This window comes from Arachis hypogaea, chromosome 12 (assembly GCF_003086295.3).
Source record: "Arachis hypogaea cultivar Tifrunner chromosome 12, arahy.Tifrunner.gnm2.J5K5, whole genome shotgun sequence".
NCBI lineage: Eukaryota > Viridiplantae > Streptophyta > Magnoliopsida > Fabales > Fabaceae > Arachis > Arachis hypogaea.
In genome coordinates this window covers 87703712-87720410 of record NC_092047.1, presented here as the reverse complement: position 1 = coordinate 87720410, position 16699 = coordinate 87703712, and the positions used below count along the sequence as shown (strand labels likewise).

General features: G+C 33.5%; 2 long non-coding RNA genes across 2 annotated transcripts; both read right to left on the bottom strand.

Moving 5' to 3' along the window:
* Window positions 1–1091: 1091 nt before the first annotated feature.
* Window positions 1092–1804, bottom strand: LOC112727653 (uncharacterized). Its single transcript, XR_003165934.2, has 2 exons — window positions 1639–1804; window positions 1092–1539 (listed from the first exon to the last, which is right to left on the bottom strand). It is a non-coding gene; the product is annotated as an uncharacterized lncRNA (long non-coding RNA).
* Window positions 1805–2190: 386 nt separating this feature from the next.
* Window positions 2191–3330, bottom strand: LOC140177056 (uncharacterized). The gene is made up of 2 exons (XR_011868701.1): window positions 2654–3330; window positions 2191–2569 (listed from the first exon to the last, which is right to left on the bottom strand). It is a non-coding gene; the product is annotated as an uncharacterized lncRNA (long non-coding RNA).
* Between the last annotated feature and the right edge of the window lie 13369 nt (window positions 3331–16699).

The following is a 16699-nucleotide window of genomic DNA, read 5'->3' as shown; positions in this document are numbered from 1 at the left end:
AAAATTGTATAAAAATATTAATTGACTTAATCTCAAAGTATTCATAAAGTCAATTTAATTATCTTTAATAAATTAGTTTCTAAGAATAAAGAGCTCAAATTAGTAAATCATAACTTATTCATAATAGAAATTATTTAAATTATTCATAATAGAAATTACTTAAATTAAATCGTGTAATTATTCCATTACCAAATTCTAATTCCTATTATGCAAAATATTCAAATAAAATTACGTAAGAATCTTAATTGATTTAAAATCAACTTAATACTTTCAATAAAATAGTTTCTAAAAATATAAAGTTCAAACTTAATAAGATAAACCATAATTTATTAATATTTAAATTTTAAAAAATACAGGATGTTACAAAGTCTCCCTAATTTCAGCTAATTTTCATACACAAATCTTCGTGTTATATTAAGAGCTATGTAATAAGTAGCCTAAACAAATTACCATATATAATTGTTGACAGCAAATTCTCTTTTAAGTCCAAACAAAGTTTCCATTTCATATATACATATCCCACACATATTTGTTCCTTTTGTGAAGATGATCTGGACCACGGAACACTACACATTGAGTTCATCTAAAGAAACTTCAAACTACATAACGAACCTAGAACAATATGGCATATAATAACACTACTTTTGATGCACCAATTTCGACTTAAATTATTACATCAATGGCCAATAACATCTTCACTCCATCTTCCACTTCCCAGAACCTTTCCTAAATATTTTTTTGCTTGAACCTTGCCCTTCTGGGCTACCCACCCCAACAATGGCTGAATTTCCGACAACCGCAGGTCCAGTAGGTTTGGTCGGAGTTGCATTGCCAGTTTTGCAAAAGCTCTCAGTTGTAGAGTCTTGGGTTAATTGACGAATATGCTTTTTATTTAGAAAATACCTTACCAAAAATGTTCACTAAATTTAACAATTTTGAATGTCTTGAATAATACTAACCTTCGATAGAGACACATTGCCTAAAACATTCCTTTCAGAGTAAGTCTCAAGATTGCAACTTCCACCTAAAAGAGTGGATACACTCTGCTCCCCTCTTGAAAAGAGTCATCATCCAAAAGATTGCAGGCAACATCCAAAGAAACTAGTCATTGACAAATAAATTGAGTAAAATGATGATAGCATACCCCATTGTCAATAGACAAAGATTGCATCCCATAGAGGTCTATTAAAGACTCATCATCCCTAAGCTTAACAACGTTGTAGGCTTGATCAACAGATCTAATATTTCTGGAGGTCACAGATAGCTTAAATAAAAACTTATTTTCAATGATGGCGTTAAGAGCCTTCGCATAGCAACTGCCCTGATTTGTTTCCTCTAAATCAAGAATACTAACTTAAGTCGATGAGAAAATTTTCATGACCACAGCAGGATACACACTTATATTATCCATTCCAAACACTTACACTGGCTTCTTTTATTTTACTTGTTGTTTTTCCAACTATAGCCTTCGCTTTTGAGTTCCACAGTATGACCTTAATACAGCCAGTTCCATCGGTTAGGATCAAATTGAGGCGATATCTGTAAATGTTCCGTATGAAACAAAAAAGGAAAGCATGTTAGGATAATGTTCTTTAAAAAGAATAAGAAAACCAATAAACGATGAAGCATGCCACCCACATATTTGAAAGCACCATTAAACTCCACTTTCTTACAATGTTCACACCAATATTTGTCCTTGCTCGATTGCACTTTCCTAGGACAGGTGTTGCACAAAACATAGAACCAGTCCTTAAGACCCACCTCTGAGGAACTATCACACCAACTACTTAGCAAGAAGTTTCCTAATAAATAAAATTATCACACAATTATTAAATCCATGAAACTAAGAGAAAGCCAAAACGGATAAGACCAATGTGGGACTAACTTGCTCCAGGTTTAGGACCTCTTCTTTGGTCTTTACTGAAATGGTACCCCATGATATCTCATCACTAACAGATGGTTGCGATTGACTGTCAAAAACATTAATTTTTTGTGAGGCTAGATCCACTTGCAACATTAAACTTGATAACAAAAAAGAATTCAAAACATCTTGTTACTTATAACGATAATCCTATGATAACATGCCCACTTGGAAGGGAAACGACTGTACACTTTGACATAACCGTATGCCACCTTATCATACCTATTTTGGAAACTAACAACCTCAGAAAAATTAGCATTGCAATATAGTCGAGAAAGATCAAAGCTACTCTAGATGTTAACATCATTCAAGTACAAATTTGGTTTGAAAAGCTAGGCCACCAGGACCACTGGCTCGCAATCTGCCCTAGCTAGAAATGCAATATCTTTATCAACAAAATTTTCAAACAATGTACACTTCATCTTATTTCGCGTAAACAAATACACAACATAACCTGAATAAGCACAAACACTAGCCACTGGACCATTTACTAAGTATAACACAACCAAGTTCATTATTTCATTAAAAAAAGTGTCAAATATACGAACTCTAAATCCTCCAAATAAACCACCATCCGTTTAGTCTTTTGCCTGGTTTTGGTTACCAAGTCTTTGGATTCTTCTTTCACTACCACATGACCGATGCATTCTAATAAAAGATAGAAGAATAAGAGAACTTTAGAAAACAAATACAGGAACAATTTGCATAAATGTTACTTCTGTCGACACTTACCAATTAGATAATTTTGATTCAGCATAGCTATTGCTTCTATATCTTGGTACTTTGCAAATCGGAATGGAGTGAATGGAAATGTTCATGGGAAAGGATAGAAACAGATGTCTTCACATAGAAACTTAATTTATACTTGTGAGGTTTTGTGTTGACTGACTTGCCATATCCCTGCACGATGAAATTCCTCATTGGGTACACTTGAGGCTCGCAAAGAATGCTCGTAAAGATGGTTATGTTGTTTCGTGGTACCACTTGATCAGCTCCCTAGGTTGCACCATTCGCAACATTAGCCATGGCAACGCTTTGGATCTTTTTTAAAAAAAAAAATTGTCTCTTAACTCTGCACATTAGGTTCTCACGAACTGCTATAAATAGAAGAGCAAAAAAACTAATTTTGAATTACATCAATAGAGCGCAAAATTTAGAAATTTCGAAAATGTTATAATAAAAAGTTAATTGAAGTTCATCACATGGTTTAGTCGTTTTGGTGATCCTTGGACCTCCCCCTCAACCAATCAGAACATAGGATAGCAAGTTTATGCATAAGTTTGGAGAGTGTTTAGCATTGAGATTGTCAAAAGTATAGGCAAAGCAAAAACTTTTATCCATCGGTCATAGAAATGCAACATCCCGATACCATTAGAAGGATAACAACATGAATAGGGACACACATCAATGACTAAAACAATGATTTTGAGAGCCACATCACTACAAGATTTTTGTTTATTTTTGACAGTTTTTTTTTTTTTTTTGTGGAGGTTTATAATCCCACCAAATAGTTTGTGGGAGTTTCTAAAACTCCTAAAATTTGAGGTGCCACGAGGTCTTTTGCGGGAGTTTTTAAAAACCTCCACAATCTATTCAGTGGCGGGTTTTGTGTGTTTAATGGAGGTTTTATATTGGACATTTGTGACGATTTTAATTACTTTTGTGGCAGTTTAAAACCTCCACAAATTAATTTTTTAATTTAACAAAAATTAACTATTTTTTAAGATTTTCAAACCTCCACAAACTCTGTAATTATTTATTTATTTTTTATTTTAAATTATTTATTAATCTCAACTCATTTATATATTCTCAAATTAAAGATTTATTTTTTAATATCAAAATTTAAAAACTAAATCTTTTATAACACAATTCCTCAATATAAGACATAACTCTATAGATAAAAAATTCTCAATGTCAATAGTTCCAAATATAATTGCATATGGTAATATTCTACGTAACTATTACTGTTTTTTTTAAATAAAATAAAACAACAACTTCAATATTTCAATATCATATAATTACATAAAAGTCTCAAAATAAAAATATGAATGCAATCCGGAAGACCTTTAGGGGTTATTTTATATTCATGAACTGAAGCAGAGAATGCTTCTGGTGAACCTTGGAATAACTCATACATGTATGAGTAGCAAGTATCAATGAGTCTTATTATATTTTTAATTACAGAGGGGGTGCTAAACTCTCATTTATCAAAATAAAATTCTAAACCAATAGCATCTAAGCAATTAATTGCATAGAAGCAGCACATTGAACACCTCATACTGGAGCTCAAAGCACAAAGTAGTAGAAGGAATAACAATTATTAAAGGAAGCCATTCATAGTATACCTTATGAAAATGGAAAGTAACGCCCTCAATGGAAACATTAATATCACTAGGCAGTTCACCATTGCAAAACCTACCAAAACCACACAGGAAAAAAAGCACCAATCAAACATTATTTTCTTTCTATACACACAAATGCATACAGCACACAAAAAAAGCTCAACAACAACAACAAATCAAAGCCCATAGCTCATTCAAACCGATCGTGTATAATAAATTATGGAAGCATAATAATGAATCGAAATTAAGATTGAAAAGGAGCATTAAAAAGGGTAATAGTGAAAACAATACCTCTGGTAACAATTCGAACTTCAATACAAAGCTTTACCTCTGCTATTATTATTACTGGTTGTCTTTCTATATGAAATATGCTCTAATAAATAAATACTATTAATTAATAACATTATCAACCTTTGGTAAAATGTCAAGCACATAATAAATAAAAAGCTTAAAATATTATTTTTGGTAAAATTTTGTACAAATTTTCATCCAAACATATCTCTTATCAAGTTAGTAGCTACATTATCTTCAATAGCATTGTTGTCTAATAAATTGGTAGTTAATTGGATGTACTCATTATTGGGGTCAAGTTCTTGCTCTTGAGACAGCTCATTTTCGTACACTACATCTTCATTTCCTTGACCCATATTATATGTATCCCTTGGTTTGATATACACAGCAATACTCCACCCTTTATTTACCGTATCATCAACATAATATACCATTTGTGCTTGAGATGCTTCAATATAAGGTTCATGTTCCTCACGCTCACCCGTGTGAATTAATCTATCAAAATTGATATAATTGAAATTCTAATGGTCTTTTTTATAGCCTATGTCACTAGTTGTGTCAGCTCATTTGCATTTAAAAAGAAAAACAGCAAATCGTCCATGGTAGTTAAGTTTAATTATATCTTCTAACTTGCCATAATATGGAAAATTTGCTTGTCTTATATTTCTATCAGCAATACTTGCAATGTAGGGTGTGTTAGAGACTAAGAATACTCCACTATTTTGTGTCTTAAGACCAAATTCTCTAGTCAAAGTTTAAAATCTATACCCATTGATGTCATAAACAGAAAAACCCCTTGTGTTCATCATTGGGCCTCGTGCAAGAAACTTTATATCAGTTGACATTTCGTATGAATTATATGGATTCACACTCTATGAAGTAAAACAAAAAGTATCAGTCAAGATTATTTAGTTGACTAATATACAATGTATACTTTATAAAGTATGAATTTTTACTTACCAATGCTTGAAACCAATTAACAAAGTCTTTATTAACTTTCTTTTCTATCTCTGCAAGTGAGGATCTTCTTCCCTTTGAAGTTCTCCTAATATGGTCTCTAAAGGCGTTGATATATGGTTTCACACCTTCGTGATTGAAAATTACATAACGATGAGCCTGCAACTTCTCTATTTTAGTTAAATTGAAGTTTGAATAACCTCCATGTGGAGTACCTAATTTGGGAAAGACTGAAAATATTTCATAAGGGGGATCATAACAAAGACGACTAGGCCCATTAAATCTAGTCTCTATGTCATCAATATACCGAGAATAAAAAGTAGGAGACCCTTCAACTAAATAAACCTCAGCAACAGAACCTTTTGGATGTGCTTTATTTCGTACAAAAGACTTTAAGTGTCCCAATTTTTTACATGGATGAATTGTCTACAATTTCATCAAATGATTTTTACTTTAAAAAGAGAAAGCATTATTGTACCTTTCGACGGGGTATATGTATCGATAATGCACTAGCCTCCCAAATTTTGCTTTCTCAACAAGATGGACTGTTAGATGCACCTTAACAGTGAAGAATATTGGAGAAAATAACATTTTCAAATGGCAAAATATAAGATTCAAAATTTTTGAAAATTGAATAACTAGTTATTTATGAGTTAAAATATTATATTGAGATGTAATTTTTAAAAAAATTATTTTTAACAAAAATAATTAAATAGAATTTTATGATTATTGAAGTTTAATTTAATTATTACTTATTCTATTAAATCTGAATTATTTATCAAAAAAATAATAATTTGATAAGACAAAAATTATATTATTATTATTATTATTATTATACCTTTGCCGAAGCCTTAAGGAAATTAAAACAAAGGAAGCCAAACGTGGCATATATATTCATGTATATCCATACGATAATGACACCTAAATGCTTTACTACCACAAATTTTCATTCATTCTTATTAGTGTTAAATGTTTCATTTTCTTCATTCATACCACCGAATTAACTTGGAAAAAAAAAATAAGAAAAGAAATACCGTGAGAGAGAAGAGAATGGAACCATGGAACCGTGACTTTTCAGCTTCGATTTTTTGCGATCCGTATCTCTAATAAAAAAAATTTTAAATTGGTAAAAGTGTTCATATCTTCTTTTTCTACACGTTGGTGTTACTTTTGTTCGGTAGAAGTTGATGGTGACGTAGCTCTCCTTCCCCTTGAGTTCGACCAACTGGAGTTCTAAGATGCACAGACGATTTCTGACGTTTTCCTCTTCAGCAGCTCGGTTAGAAAGCTTTTCCGGGGCTTTGATGCGTGAGCATCTCTTCTATCTTTTCCTAGTGAATTTACATTTGAATTGTTAAGTTTAATCAAGATTTAAATATATTTTAGCCACTATGAATACTACTTTGAGTTGCGTGCAATTCTGTTTATTTCAGGTAGCATTTTGAACGAATTAATTGACAGAGTTTGCGTGAAGAAACGAAGCCACATCAGACTAAGGAGGTGAAGCCAAACTTGGAATTCTCCAAATTTGGCGCCAGACACTCATTCTCTAAGAATTGCTTACTGATGAGTTGAAGCCAAACTTGAGAAACCTCAAGTTTGGCGCCAACTAAAGAAACTTGGAGGAGTGCACACGGGCTTGCTGAAGCCAAACTTGAGAAACCTCAAGTTTGGTGCCAAGGATGAAGAATGGAAAAATTGCAGACTGGCTTGCTGAAGCCAAACTTGAGGATACTCAAATTTGGCGCCAGCAAAGAGACTTGAAAGAATACTTCACATATGACTTGAAGCCAAACTTGAGGATACTCAAGTTTGGCGCCAGCCAAAGGGAACCAAAAGGATTGCTTTCGGTTGGGTTGAAGCCATACTTAAGTTTGGCGCCAACCCTTTTAAACATTGTGGTCCCATTTGTCAAATTCAAGCTGCACGAAGGATTTAGTTAATTTTAATTTTAATTTATTTTATTTTTTAATAGAAAAATATGTTATTTAGTTTTAGGAAATATATTTCACATTAATTAGAATTAGATATAAAAGGGAAAAAATCAGCCCTTCGGGCTCTTCTCTCTTACCTCATTATGCAATTTACAGTTTTCAGAATCCTAGTTTTCTCTCTGAACCATTAGCAACTAAACCTCCACTGTTAAGGTTAGGAGCTCTATCTATTGTATAGATTGATACTATTATTTTTCTATTTTAATTCATGTACTGATTTCTATTTCAAGAATTGTTTTCATTCTTTATCTTATGAATTTGGGTGGAACGGAAGTATGACCCTTGTTCTAATTGAGTTCTTGTATAACTTGGAAAAGCTCTTTACTTGAACAACATCTTGAAAATAATTTCTCCTAAATTTCTAATAATCTGGACTTAACGGGATACGTGACATGTAATCCTCTTATATTTGGGTAATTAGGATTTCTGTGGCATATAAACTAGAATTGAACTTCACCCTCTAATTGGAATTAAGTGACCAAGGAATTGGCGGTTGATGAAGGTTAGAGGAGGCTAAAAAGGTCTAAGAAATTAGGATTTAGTCACATATAGTTTGCCATGAATTGAATCTTGCATGATTAAAATAGTTACTAAGAAAAGTCAATCCGAAAGTTAGATATCTCTGAAATCTTAACTGTTTTCTCCATATATATTTCACCTCAATTTACTGCATGTTTTCTGATTTTCTGAATTTACTGTTTGATGCAATTGAACTCTCAACACTCTTTTCTGTTTGTCTAACTAAGTAAATCACTTAACCATTGTTGCTTAGTCCATCAATCCTCGTGGGATCGACCCTCACTCACCTGAGGTATAACTTGGTATGACCCGTTGCACTTACTGGTTAGTTTGTGGATTGTAAGTTCCGCACCAAGTTTTTAGCGTTGTTACTGGGGATTGACTGTGATTGACAACTACTGGTTGTTTGATTTCTTAGATTAGGCGTCTTAGCTTTAATTTCATTTAATTTTGCACTTTAATTTTCGAAACTTTTAGGTACTATTTTTCCTTAATTTTTGAAATTAAGTTTGGTATTCCCTAGCTATTTTTATTTTAATTTTTCCTATTTATTTTTTTAAATAATTTCGAAGTTTTCTATCTTAATTTTACTTATAATTTTCGAATTTTATTACTTAATTATTTAGTTATTTTATTTTATTTCCTTACACAGGTTACCTCATTGGGAATTCTCTGCACTCTGACGAAGAGAATCCCATTTTTCTTGTCTTCTGTCTGTTTATGAGCAGGAACAGGGACAAGGAATCTCTTATAGATTTTGATCTAGAACCTGAAAGAAATTTGAGGCGGCGTTTGCAACAAGCTAGACTTTACAAGGCTAGTGAAAATCTGAGCATGGATTAAAATTATGCTGCGAATGCCAATATGGCAAATCTGAATAACAATGAGCAACCTAGAAGAGAACTTGGCTTATACACTGCTCCCAATGAAGATCTTTATGGCAAAAGCATTGTAGTACCTCCTATAGCTGAAAACAATTTTGAACTGAAGCCTCAGCTGGTCACTCTTATGCAACAAAATTGCCAATATCATGGACTTTCTCATGAAGACCTAAACACTATTTTCTGCTTGTCTGACTAAGCAAATCACTTGACCATTGTTGCTTAATCCATCAATCCTCGTGGGATCGACCCTCATTCACTTGAGGTACTACTTGGTACGACCCAGTGCCTTGCCGGTTAGTTTGTGGTTATAAATTCTGCACCCAAGTTTTTGGTGCCGTTGCCGGGGATTGACTGTGATTGACAACTATTAGTTGTTTGATTGCTTAGATTAGGCATTTTAGCTTTGATTTTATTTAGTTTTGCACTTTAATTTTCGAAAAATAGTACTATTATTTTTTTCGTAATTTCTAAAATTAAGTTTGGTGTCCCTAGTTATTTTTATTTTAATTTCTCCTGTTTAAATTCCTTAATAATTTCGAAATTTTTTGTCTTGCTTTTACTCATAATTTTCGAATTTTATTGCTTCATTATTTAGTTATTTTATTTTATTTCCTTACACAGGTTACCTCACTGGAAATTCTCTACACTCTGACGTAGAGAATCCCATTTTTTTCTTGTCTTCTGTCTGTTTATGAGTTGGAACAGGGACAAGGAACCTCTTATAGATTTTGATCATGAGCCTGAAAGGAATTTGAGGCGGCACTTGCAACAAGCTAGACTTTACAAGGCTAGGGAAAATCTGAGCATGGATCAAAATCATGCTGCAAATGCCAATATGGCAAATCTGAATCCGAATGAGCAACCTAGAAGAGTGCTTGGCTCATACACTACTCCTAATGCACATCTTTATGGAAAAAGTATAGTGGTACCTCCCAGAGCTGCAAACAATTTTGAACTGAAGCCACAGCTGGTCACTCTTGTGCAACAAAATTGCCAGTATCATGGCCTTCTGCATGAAGACCCAAATCAATTTATTTCTAATTTCCTGCAGATTTGTGATACTGTGAAGACTAATGGAGTGAATCCTGAGGTTTACAAACTCATGCTCTTCCCATTTGCTGTGAGGGATAGAGCAAAGCTGTGGTTAGATTCTCAACCCAAAGAGAGTCTGGATACTTGGGATAAGGTGGTCACTGGATTTCTGACTAAATTTTTCCCACCACAAAAGCTGACTAAGCTAAGGGTGGAGGTTCAAACCTTCAGACATAAGGATGGTGAGACACTTTATGAAGCTTGGGAGAGATTCAAGCTACTGACTAGGCAATGTCCTCCGGACATGTTTTCTAAGTGGACTCAGCTAGATATCTTTTATGAAGGCTTATGTGAAATGTCCAAGATGTGTTTAGATAATTCTGCAGGTGGTTCATTGCACATGAAGAAGACACCAGAGGAGACTACTGAGCTCATTGAGTTGGTTGCTAACAACTAATATTTATACTCCTCTAACAGAAATCTTGTGAACTCTGAAACTCCTCAGAAGAAAAGCATTATGCAAGCAGAAGCTTTGGATGCTCAAAACAGAACTCTTCTTGCTCAAAATAGAATTTTGTCTCAGTAGATGAATTTGTTTACTCAACAATTGAGTGCGATGCAGGTTTCAGCTGTCAACACTCAGAGTGCACCTCAAGAGACCCCTTATGACATGACTAGTAGCTCTATGCAAGGTGAGAATTATGATTATGCTCAATCTTCTACTGAACAAGTCAATTACATGGGAAATGCTTCTAGAAACCCAAATAATGATCCGTACTCTAAGACCTATAATTAGGGGTGGAGAAATCACCCAAATTTTGGGTGGAGAGAGCAACCTCTGAGATCACAGAATTTCAGCAATAATTCTTAGGGCAGTTTTCAATAGAACAACCAAAATAACTGCCAGTTTCAGTCTCATCAACAACAACCACCTCAGCAGACAAATTCTCAGCCCCAGAAGAACACTGATTAGAAAGCATTAATGAATTGTTTTATGCATGAAACTAGAGCTTCCATCTGAAACTTGGAGGTGCAAGTAGGCCAATTGAGCAAGCAAATACCTGAGAGACCTCCAAGTATATTTCTTGGTGATACAATAGTGAATCCAAGAGAAGACTGAAAGGCCATTCAATTGAGAAGTGGTAATTCCCCTTCTCTTAATTCTTGATCACTGTCATCCCTCTTTTCTTGACAGTGATCAAGAATTAAGAGAATGAGCTAATTCCTACAAGAACCGTCACAGGATGGAGAATGTGCATAGACTACAGGAGGCTCAACACTGCCACAAAGAAGGATCACTTCCCCTTGCCTTTCATTGATCAAATGCTTGAGAGGTTAGCTGGTCATGCTTTTTATTATTTTCTAGATGGATATTCTGGATATAACCAAATTGCAGTGGACCCTCAAGATCAAGAGAAGACAGCATTCACATGTCCTTTTGGAGTATTTGCTTACAGGAGAATGCCATTTGGACTCTGTAATGCTCCAGCAATTTTTTAGAGGTGTATGCTTTCAATTTTCTTTGATATGGTTGAAAAGTTTATTGAGGTATTTATAGATGATTTTTCTGTTTTTGGTAATTCTTTTGAATCCTGCCTTAAGCATTTATCTCTGGTCTTGAAACGGTGTCAAGAATCAAACCTTGTTTTAAATTGGGAAAAATATCATTTTATGGTTACTGAAGGTATTGTTCTTGGACACTAGATTTCAAGCAAGGGGATTGAGGTTGATAGAGCCAAGGTGGAGGTAATTGAAAAATTACCACCACCAACTAATGTTAAGGCAGTCAGAAGTTTCTTGGGTCATGCAGGATTTTACAGAAGATTTATAAAGGATTTTCTAAAATTGCTAAACCATTGAGCAACCTCTTAGTTTTTCAGTCCTTCGGACTCTGCTCTCTTACCTCATTCTACAATTTACAGTTTTTCAGAATCCTAGTTTTCTCTCTGAACCATGAGAAACTAAACCTCCACTGTTAAGGTTAGGAGCTCTGTCTATTGTATGGATTGATACTATTATTTTTCTATTTTAATTCATGTACTAATTTCTATTTCAAGAATTGTTTTCATTCTTTATCTTATGAATTTGGGTGGAATGGAAGTATGTTCTTGTATAACTTGAAAAAGCTCTTTACTTGAACAACAGCTTGAAAATAATTTCTCCTAAGTTTATAATTATCTGGACTTAACGGGATACGTGATATATAATCCTCTTATATTTGGGTAATTAGGGTTTCTGTGACATATAAACTAGAATTAAACTTCACCCTCTAATTGGAATTAAGTGACCAAGGAATTGGCAGTTGGTGAAGGTTAGAGGAGGCTAAAAAGGTCTAAGGAATTAGGGTTTAGTCACATATAGTTTGTCATGAATTGAATCTTGCATGATTAAAATAGTTACTAAGAAAAGTCAATCCGAAAGATAGATATCTCTAAAATCTTAGCTGTTTTCTCCATATATATTTCACCTCAATTTACTGCTTGTTTTCTGATTTTCTGAATTTACTATTTGATGCAATTGAACTCTCAACACTATTTTCTGTTTGTCTAACTAAGTAAATCACTTAACCATTGTTGTTTAGTCCATCAATCCTCGTGGGTTCGACCCTCACTCACCAGAGGTATTACTTGGTACGACCCGGTGCACTTGTCGGTTAGTTTGTAGATTGTAAGTTTCGCACCAAGCTTTGAGTTTTTTGATTTCGTACGGAGGTAGGGTTTGGTAATTTTATAATAATTAAATATGAATTTTATAAGTGAATATTGGTTTGATTAATTATTGTTGAGTTAGAGTTTTATGTTGAAATGTTGTTGAATTATTGTTATTGCTTGTAAATTATGGTTCAGCCATGAAGAACAGACCAACTGGGGTTATTTTGATGATTTTTTGGCCATTGTGAATGAGAATTATTGATTAAAATTGATGAGATTTGATGATCGAGAGATTAAATGAAAAGCGGTGAAAAATCGGTAATAGTAAAGCTTAATAGATGGACATAAAACCCAAGCTAAAAGCTTGAAGAATTTTGGAAATGAGATTCAGTCCTTTGATAAAGTTATAATCAGGGAATTAAGATTTATATTTGAGATTGAAATAGTAATTTAGTAAAAATTGAAGTTAGTTTTGTAATTATATACGTTTTTGGGGTATTTTAGGTAATAATTAAGAAGTTTAGGGGTAAAATAGATATTTTATAAAAGATTCAAAGATATTTTGGTAATTATATTATATGTAAGAATATTTTTAAAAACTATAAAACATGTTAGGGTAAAAATATATATTTTAGAAAGGTCAAAGATGCAGAATAATTTATAAGAGCTTAATAATAAATCTTAAATTAATAAGTTTTGAGTAATGAGAATATTTAAAGTTCAAGTTAATAAGGTTTGGGTAATAAAGAAAATCACTATTATTGTTATTAATTTATTAAGATTATTATCGATGTATTGTTAAAATCTATTATATATTAGTATTTTATTTGAAAGATATTATTTTATTTATGATATACTAAAAGGGTAAGATAAAAACCGTCCTAAAAGCTTTAGAAAGACAAATATTAATTAAAAATCTTTGATTCATTTTCATAAGACACTTAGAGAAGGGTGAGAGAATAATGAGAAAATAATTTGTAATATGGAATAATAGGAAAGAAAAGAAGAAGAAAGAAAAGAAAAGGAAAGAAAAATATTAAAGAAATCTCTGCCACAGGAGAGCAGAGAGCAAAGATGAAAAGAATCTAAAGAACCTCTGCCACAGGAGAGCAGAGAGCAAGAATAAAAGAAACAAAAGAAAGAACGAGCTGAGATGATTGTGTACCTGCTGAAAATGAGCAGAGATATGGTGGTAAGTCTACCGAGATTTGATTCCAGAGAAATATCGGCCAATCCAAGGGACGGTCGCACCTGTAAGACAGAGGTTGCTTACAGAGGTTATCGATACATACATTGGCTAGAGAGAGCCTCACATGTAAGACCGAGGTTGCTTACAGAGGTTATGTTTGCATACATCGGCTCAAGAGAGTCGCACCAGTAAGACAGAGGTTGCTTACAGAGGTTATGGCACTGGAAACCAAACTCAGACAAAGGTTGCTGAGTTGCGTCGGGAGCAAGTCAAAACCGACAGATGAGCTCATTACCTGCACTAGGGATAGACATGCAACATACTTGTTTGTGCATATTTGTTTGTGATTGTGTTTTCTGTGATTATGGTTGTGCTAAATGATGGTCTGAATTCTGTGTTTATAATTGTTGAATTGGATTGTACTTTGTTGACTGTTGTTGCTAACCAAGTATATATGAAATAAATATAATTATACACCCCGACCCTACTAAGAACTCCCCAGTTCTTACCCCCTATTTCCACCCCTTTTAGCTACAGGTGCAAAGGTTTAGTGCGAAGCTACAGGAGCATACGAGATTACGCTTATGAGTTGAGTTGTTAGATTTTATTGAGGATCTTTGAATAAGTCTATGTATATAATGCTATGTGAATATATATATATATATATATATATATATATATATAAGTGATTAAAAGTAAAACCTTTCCGTTTTCTTAATTAAACTTTCGGTTCGTACTCGCGAAGGCTCAATATTAAATAAACATAGTATATAATTAAAGGAATAGAGGTAAGTAGCGCTCGGACTTTTAGTGCAATCATGAGGTGCTAAAAGTTAGGGTGTTGCACAAAGAGAGTAATCACAATGTGATATTGGAGCTTATCAAGTTCTATATGACTTAGACTCTTACCACAGAGAATTCTAAAAAATGAACGAAACTCTATCAAAACTTAGGTAACTTGGTTTGGTTGCACATTACAGATTGCTAGTGGAAGCAACTACTCAATCAAAATATGACAGTCATGACTTTTAAGTCCAATATTTTTTGTTGTGCCTTATCAATACATCAAGATATATTACTTGAGTAACCATCGGGCACTCTAACATTCTTCAAAGTTGCAAGAAAGACCTTTTTAGCATCTCGTGTTAGTGAATACAAAGCAAGGTGATATTTTCCATTATCATCTGGCCAAAGATCATGCCTTATCCCTATGTCTTATAAATCTTTTCGAGCATTGAGATTATCTTTTGTTTTAGATTTCTCATTGAGAAAAGTATACAAAATATTATTGCATACATTTTTCTCAATATGCATAAAGTCAAGGTTATGACTGATGCGTGAGCATCTTTCCTATCTTTTTCTAGTGAATTTGCATCTAATTTGTTGAATTTAATAAAGAATTAACTATCTTTTAGCCAATATGGATGCTACTTTGAGTCTTTTGTAATTTTGTTTATTTTAGGTAACATTCGGCGAAATTTGATGGAGTTTCTGCAGCACAAGAATGAAAGGAGATGGCAGCGAGGAGCGACGCGTACGCATGATTTGGAGCTTTACATGGCGACGCATGCGCGTGACTGACGCGTACGCATGATTTGAAGATTTGCTCAGCAACGCGTGCGCGTGACCGACGCGTCCGCGTGACTCGCAGAAAAGACCATCGACGCGTACGCGTGACTGACGTGTACGCGTGACATGCGCCACGTGCAAGAAACACAGAAAAACGCTGGGGGCGATTTCTGGGCTATTTTAACTCAGTTTCCAGCCCAGAAAACACATATTAGAAGCTGTAGAATGGACAAAACAAGTGGTCCCCACCCATCAATTGAAGACTTGATTATTTAGTTAATTTTGATTTAAATTCAAATTTGAATTCTAGGAAAAGATATTATTTTAATTTTAAAAATTAGATTTTAAATTTATTAAGATTAGTTATAAAAGGGAGAAGAAACCTCTCTTTTGGGAGAGGTCCTGGGGAGGATCTCATTCCATCCCAATTTACAATCTGTATTTTCTCGGAACCATGAGCAACTAAACCTCCACTGTTAAGGTTAGCAGCTCTGTCTATTGTATGGATTGATACTATTATTTTTCTATTTTAATTCATGTTTTGATTTATATTTAAGAATTGTTTTCGTTCTTTATTTTATGAATTTGGGTGGAATGGAAGTATGACCCTCTTTCTAAATGCGTTCTTGTATAACTTGGAAAAGCTCTTTACTTGAACAACAGCTTGAAAATATATTCTCCTAAATTTCTAATTTATCTGGATTTAATAGGATACGTGACATATAATCCTTTTATATTTGGGTAATTAAAATTTCGGTGGCATATAATTAGAATTGAACTTCACCCCCTAATTGGAATTAATTGACCAAGGAATTGGCTGTTGATGAATTTTAGAGGAGACTAGAAAGGTCTAAGGAATTAGGGTCTAGTCACATATAGTTGCCATAAATTAGATCTTACATGATTAAAATAAAATAATAAGAAAAGTCAATTCGGAAAATAGATAACTCTGAAACCTTAACTGTTTCTTCATATTTTATTCCTCACCTATTCACCTGCCTGTCTTCAAACTCTTCTTTATTTTTTAATGCTTTTGAACTTCCAAACACTATTTTCTATTTGTCTAACTAATCCTATCAAACACTATTGTTGCTTAATCCATCAATCCTCGTGGGATCGACCCTTACTGACGTAAGGTATTACTTGGTACGACCCAGTGCACTTGCCGGTTAATCTGTGGTTATAAATTCTGCACCAAATTTTTGGCGTCGTTGCCGGGGATTGACTGTGATTAACAACTATTAGTTGCTTGATTGTTTAGATTCGGCATTTTAATTTTAATTTTATTTAAATATTGTTTTATTATTTTTTGAAAAAAATTTAAAAAAAAATTTCCTTATTTTCTTTTCT